At 42.8% G+C, this 7520-nt stretch overlaps 1 non-coding gene across 1 annotated transcript; it reads left to right on the forward strand.

Moving 5' to 3' along the window:
* Positions 1–6708: 6708 nt before the first annotated feature.
* On the forward strand, positions 6709–6781 carry TRNAT-AGU. The gene has a single exon. It is a non-coding gene; the product is annotated as a tRNA-Thr (tRNA).
* Positions 6782–7520: the final 739 nt, after the last annotated feature.

Here is a 7520-nt window from a genome sequence, read left to right on the forward strand (position 1 = left end):
AGAGGATAATAAACTACTTATATGCAAATTAAGCCAAATAGCAATAGCGTAGTGGTAGAGCCTTCGCACATAGAGGAGGCATTCCTGATTCGAGTCCCACCACTCCCATTTCCATTTTCTGTAGTAAATCTGTGCATAAAATGAGTTCCTGACATTTATCTTTTAAATATTAGTACAATGCATTGAAATGGCCTATGTAGTAGTGAATGATATGTTATATATATATAAGAAGGTGAAATGGACATGCATACTGATAAAGTCATACGTAATGCATGTTAAGCAGTGTGAAGCACTGCTAAGCAAAGTTTACCAGTACTAAGCATATTTAAGTATACTTGCTCATAGCTTAGCAGTGCTTTAACTAGAGCAATAGCTTTGCACGGCGCTGCGCATCGTGCCAACTAGTGCAAACAAAACATGTTTTGCACATAGCTGCGCACAGCGCTAACTAGCGCAACGTCGGGCAACGTTGGTAAACGTAGAGCAACATTGGGCAAAGTTGAGCAAAGTCGGCTAAACACAGCCACACCCTCTACCGGTCAGGCCAGTAGTAAAATAAAAAGCAATGACAGGTCTCGAACCCAGGATAGTGTGCACCATAATCACAGTACTGATCCACTAAGCCATGACAGCATTTGATGTTCATGGACTGTCAACACACATATACATATTAATCAAAGTCTACCCAGTGCTAAGCAGGTGTGCACTCAGCTGAGAATTTTCAAATCCGGCCAATCACAAATAAGTGCGGGAAACGAGGCATATTTAAGCTCCATAGGTGGGAATATTTGCCATAACTGGTTGTAGCTCCCATCTGCAGGCAGAAATGGCTGCTGTCGGAGAGGGCTCTCGCTTCCGAGTGCAACGGTGGGGCATTGAGGAGTCAAAAGTGATGGTTTGGCTCCTCGTCCATCATCATGATGCTAGACTCCTGCAGGGCCAGTTCCAGGGCACGGAATACAAAGCGGAAGCCTGCAACCGTCTCACACATGAACTCACCAGTGCCACAGGCGTCTCTTGGACTGGTGTGCAGGTCAGACACCACCATGCAGACCTGAAGAGATGCAAGCAGGACCAACTGAACCAATGGATACAGGAGGCCCGTGAGATGCAAAATGCCCCACTACTGTGTAGGTAGCCATAGAATGAAGTATGTAAAAATTGCTAGTGTAGTCGATAGTATGGATAGGTATATGTCTCAATATCACTTCATTTACTTCACAGCTGCAGGTGTCCATGCTGCGAATCAGCAAGCCTATGCAGATAGGCTGCTAAGGCTGTGCCACCCGGCAGGTTAGTAATTTTCCTGCATGTACTGTTATATAAAATAAGTGAGAGAGACTGACAAAAAGTGGCATAGCCCAATAATAAAGGTATAATAAGGCTTGAATAACCTCTCTGCATGTACTGTTATGTAAAATAAGTGAGACAGCCTGAAAAAGAGTGTTGTAACCCATTAATAAAGGTATAATAATTCCAGAATTATTTCTCTGCATGTATTGTTATATAAAATAAGTGAGAGAGCCTGAAAAAGAGTGTCATAAACCATAAATGAAGGTATAATACATCTTGAATAAGATGTCTGCTTGCACTGTAATATCAAATAAATGAGAGAGCCACTAGAAAAGTGTGTAATGTAATTAATAAAGGTATAACTTCTGTAGTGTGTCCGTGTCAGTTTCTTCGAAATGTTGATGTACTCTTGCAGTATATAAATAGTAGTGTTGTATTAAGTGCTGTCAACCCACACTTGGGTAGGCCCATAGAAAGTGGATGAAGAGAGTGCCAGTATCTCTTAAGCATATATATAGTCCTCAACTGTTGTTTCAAGGCTGGCAGGTACAGGTAAATCTGGCACATGAGTAGCTTGTTATTGTGTTCACCAGAAATGTCAATGTGCTGCTAGAAATGTAGGGGACTGTTAAAATATAACTGATAATGTCACCTGAACACATACAGATATGTAGACATATAAATATAAATAAAAAATATAAATACATAGCAGTAACATTTGCATCCTGGACAGTTTGTATGTCAGATACAGGTCAGGTATATAAGGAACTAGCAAAACACATTTCACAACGTAATGGACATTGCCTAGTGTAATAATACATGTAGGGGATATATACCTGCAGTCAATAGGAATGTAGTGTAAACTATAAGTACATATAAGTTGTTAATGGAGGTATCTTTTTACACCCTACTGTATGTGCATAAACAATGCAATTCCACACCTCAATGGGTATGTGTAATCTCAAAACATTTGTTTGGACATATGTCCTATTGGTTTATAAACATCTGCATTTACTTTGATGCATGTGCCCTGTTCAAACACCGCAACCTTGGTGGCCTGTTGCAACCAATCAATCCTGCATGCTGTTGGAATGTCCACAGTTGTTCTATATATGCATGTGTTATGCTTGCTGTTCAACTGTTTGAACTCTGGTGTGTTGGGTTAATGGGAATATTACTGCATGCTGTTACAACTAATTTGGAATGCTGTTGGCTGTTACCAACCCATATTGTCATTAAATTCTCCTAAACACAGAACATATGGGAAGGCTGGTCCCAGCGGACCCACCTGTCCCTCCTCAGCTGGCGATGGCACCTGGCACCAGCAGATCTGGTGCCCAGCCCGGGACCTCCTCCTCTGCTGGCCCTGTGCCACCTTCAGGTGGAAGCGCTGCAGGGGTTGGGGCTCGTCCCCCCTGCAAGCGTGGCCAGAGGAGAGCCACCTATCACCCTCCGAACGGTCCGGGCTGTGGTGCGTAGGGAGATCGAGCATTCAGTCGCTGATCCTCCACACCAGCTCGAGGCAAGAGTGGCGCAACTCACGGGTGAGCCTGCCCCTCTTACACGGCCCCCAGCACAGCCACCCTCTGGGCTGTGAAGGTGCAGTGGTGACTGCCCATGGGTGGGGATCTCAGTTCCACTGTTGCCATCTGTGGGCTCATGGGCTTGCGATTTCCAAACATCCTTCCTCTTCAATGGTGTTCACCCATGCCATGTGTCATATTCCGCCCCTTGTATGCGTCTTGTTTGTCTTGTCTGTTTACCTCCCCAACCTACCTCCCAAAATATACCTACTTCCCCTACCCCACATTTCACTCTCACCTGAAAAAAAAAAAATGGGCAATCTGCTCCCACAAAAAAATTACACCCCATACATAACTGCCTTTTTTGCACAAATGTCCGCTGGACACAGAAACTGAAATTCAATTGGCAGCACAACATACTTCATTGTCCACACCCCTCTCTCAGGGGTGGAAGGTTTCAAATTTCCCTCCAAATTACTAGCATATGCACAGCTGTTGCTGTTAAAGAAATGGGCAGCTATGGACCTTCCCTACACTCGTCCTGCACATCCTGAGCTGTTTTTCCTACTGTCTTTCCCTCTTTGTGCCCCTTTTTCACCACTTTCCTATCTCCCCATTTTATTTTCTTTCAAAGAAATGAGCGCGGGAGTTAGCGGGAGTAAGCACTTTTAAGCAGGAGTAAGCGGGTTTGAGCGAGTGTGCGCATGTGTGCACTTAGCCTGGTATTGCTAAGTGTCACGCAAACCCACACAAACCCGCTTACAACTGCTTAAAAGTGCCTTAGTCACCCTGCATATGAGGAAACTTATTCTGCTCAGCAGCAAAGTAAAACACCACTGTCAGTCTTGAACCCCGGACACACTAGACTGCATGAAGTACCACTAGGCCACAGTAGATATACAGCAGGTTGTTGCTGAAATATATATATCATGCATCAGAATGTGTGAATGTAAAGGAAAGATAGGAATGCCATAACACAAAACCTGTTCTGTGGAACTTTACCAGCAGTTGTGGAATTGCATTACATGATTGTGATAACAGAACCAGACATTCTAGCAGTAAATAATGTTACAGCAGCACTTTACAACCCCCACACAATATCATAGCAGGACAATCCCCACCCAAATATACAAAATACCAGTGTGTGCAAGGTACAGCAAGGATGTAGGTAGGTACACTCAGTACTGGAACTGTCCAGTTTTTATGAGCATTCTGTGATAATGTCAACAAAATAAAAAGCACACACTGTGCAGAAGTGAGTACATTTATATCCACAGTACAGCAGTTCCCAAACAGTTCATGTGCAAAATGAAAACATCTGAATAACTATGTATGTATGTCAGCTAATTGTATAAGTAGAAAAGAAAATACATACTCCCATGTATCTTGTGTTAGCATTTGTAGGGGTGAGTACAATTCTACACTGTCAACTGTGTACTGGAAGTGGCAACATTCAGGTCTGAGTACAACATTCAAATCACTGGCTACACCCCTAGCATCAGTTATGAGAAGTATACCAACCTTCTGACTTACACAATGGTGTCCACAGCAAACAAGCATGGTCCCCACTTTGGAAAGCTGAAAGGGCTATGCCTACCTGACTTGTGTATGGCACACAGATACGGAGAGATCTGTCTGTGTCAGATATATTAGCATCTGTACATGTACATAGAGCAAGGGACATACTGTAACTGTTTGTGAAGGGTGGACATATATATGTTGTTGAAGGTTGTTATATGCATATGTCTATGTAGGTTGTAGTGTGTGGCAAACAAGACAGCATACAGTGCTGTTATATGACATGTGGTGGTTAAACGCTGTGGGTATGATTCATCAGGTTTGTAGTGTTGCAGCCAGTGAGGCCTGCTAAAGCTACATGGGCTGAGAACACCTTCAATGCATTCCGCACAACACTGTGCAATATTATGACATACCGGTATACCTCACAACCTTTGCATAATTGATATCCCCACCATGAAAGGTGGACTGTATATGTGCCTATATATATATCTACATGTACACCAATGGATGTTTATATGTATGTGTGTGTGTGTGTGTGTATATACATATATATATATATATATATATATATATATATATATATATATATATATATATATATATATATATATATATATATATATATATATATATATATATATATATATATATATATATATATATATATATATATATATATATATATATATATATATATATATATATATATATATTTAGAGAGACAGAGAGAGAGACAGGGTCATATTTATTGCAACATATGCCTGGTGACAAAGCCATGGACCCAAGCTTACTGTTGACACTGCATTGGCATACCTTCTTGCAAAGACTCTGTACCCATGAACTACCACATAGGTGGTAGTCTACTTAACACCAAAGGTGTGATAAGAGACAATGGGACACAGGTGGACAGTAGTCACCCCTTTGATAATCACAGTGCCACACTAGGCATGTCAACTGTCTACGTGGCACACGTCATCACAAAGGTGTGTCATCCAGGGAAATATAGGTCAGTGTTCCCCTTTACTCATCACACATAAAGCCCATTATCGAGTACAGTGCCCAATGCAGTGTGTACCTCCCAAGACATCTACAGCAACTGGAAACGACACACACATACCTCACAAAGAGTAATACCGGCCTCAAACGGATGCCCTATGTAGACCATTTCACAAACCCACAGCTAGACTGTGTTGCATAACGCCTACACAGAGGTGACCTCTGCCTAACATACTAAGCTATGTCAAACCCAGAGCTGTTGGACATGCTTCACGTAGACAGATCACAATCCCTATGAGCTACACACTCTAGGGACCCAAACCTTGTGACCTCAATAGACAGCACATGCTGGAGGGATAGATCCCTATCTCAGAGACATCCCATACTCTGGAAAAAAACACCTATCAATAGCAAACAAAGCCCCTAATTAGCTGTCATCAGAAATAATCCTGATGAATGTATGGGAGATAGGAAATACACCCCGGGAATCACTTCTGTGGCTCTGCTTGACAGGGCCATGTGAAATGTACTTACCTGTGTTTCAAAGGCCAGGGTAGCATATGGCTAGACTTCTATAGGCCCTAGGGCCAATAGCCTATTACCTACCTTTGAAGTGATACACACCCACATGTACTTGTTGCAATAATTGCTATGTGAGGTTGACTGCGTGTGATGGTGAATGTGTTGGTGAATGTGTCAGAGTTCTGCATATGTGTGATAGCTTAGTGGGAAACTGTTTCAGTCATGGTATTATGTGTCCTAGCTGTGATCCCAGCAAAAGATGTGTATGCAGTCGCTAGGTAGAAAAAGCAGTATGCCATACGGTCTGACGTAGTCCCTTAGTGTTGACTGGGGTGTCCCACTGTAGGTTAAAGCAGTACATGTATGCTTATTGAGTGTTACTGCTGGTGAATCCAACTCATGTATGAACTGTAGTACTACCTGAAGCTGTATGCCTACACAGCACAGTATGGTGTATGTCCACATTTCTTGGAACCACTGTTTTGTGTGTTCCCTGTAGTCCTCACAGATTACATACCTCAAGCATAAGGCTTTGTAACTACTGACACACAGTACTGTATGGTACACAGGTAAAGGTAATCTGGGTTGCCATACCTTTGTGTCTGGTATGTATGCCTGATGTGTGTGTAGGTATCCCTGTACCATGGCCTCGGTCATATGTGTGTTACAGGATATAAGTGCGTATCTAGCAACATGTACAGTCTAGTACAGCAGTATGCCACCTATATTAACGAATGTGCACATATGTTAGGCAGGGGTTTGCCATCAATGACTAGTGTGGTATACTGGTAATACTGTAACTGGACTTTACAATAATTGCAATGGAATACATATTTCCTGATGCATAATGAGTGGCTCTGTAGCTCAGGGGTTAGAGCACTGGTCTAGTAAATCAGGGGTCATGAGTTCAAATCTCATCAGAGCCTGTGTTTCCCTTCTTCTTTGGGGTTAGGAGGGTGGCCTAATGGTTAAGGTGTTTGCCTTACAAACACAAGGTGCAGGGTTTGAGTCTCACAGGAGATAATTGGGTAGGCTTAAAATGGCTCGCAAGGGCAATTATCCTAGTACAAACCTATAACCATAGATATATACCTCATGTGGCTAGGTGGTGCATTGTGTTGCATACAATGTACCAGGTACTATTGTATAGTCTTACATACTGGTTTGTCTTTGTTGCTGTGCAAAACATGGTTTGATGTATACAGTGTGCCAGGCACTGTCAGGCAGTTTGGGCTGAGCACTGATATGTGGTATTGAAAGTGTGTATCCTCTGACAGTCAATAGGTTGCTATATATGGCATTTAATTGATATCTGTACTTTAGAATGTTGTGTGCCACATGACATGCTCACATATTGTTTCATTGTCTTCCAGGGTAATGGCCCACCGTCGTAACCCCACCTACAGCACGGCAGAGGAGGAACTGCTAAAAGCAAGCCTAGTACAGCACTATGCCCTGCTGTTCTCCAGAACCAGCCAGGACCAGCATGAGTGGACTGCATTGTAGCAAGATCTTGTCCGTAGGGTAAATGACATAGGCATGCATAACCAGACATATGACCAGGTACACCATCACTGCAGTGATTTAATTAGACATGTCCAGCAGCATGCGTCACATATCCGTAGACAACAGCTTGCCACAGGTGGTGAGGTACCCATCCATCCC

This window comes from Protopterus annectens, chromosome 10.part0 (genome assembly GCF_019279795.1).
Source record: "Protopterus annectens isolate FY-2018-M chromosome 10.part0, PAN1.0, whole genome shotgun sequence".
Classification (NCBI taxonomy): Eukaryota; Metazoa; Chordata; order Ceratodontiformes; family Protopteridae; genus Protopterus; species Protopterus annectens.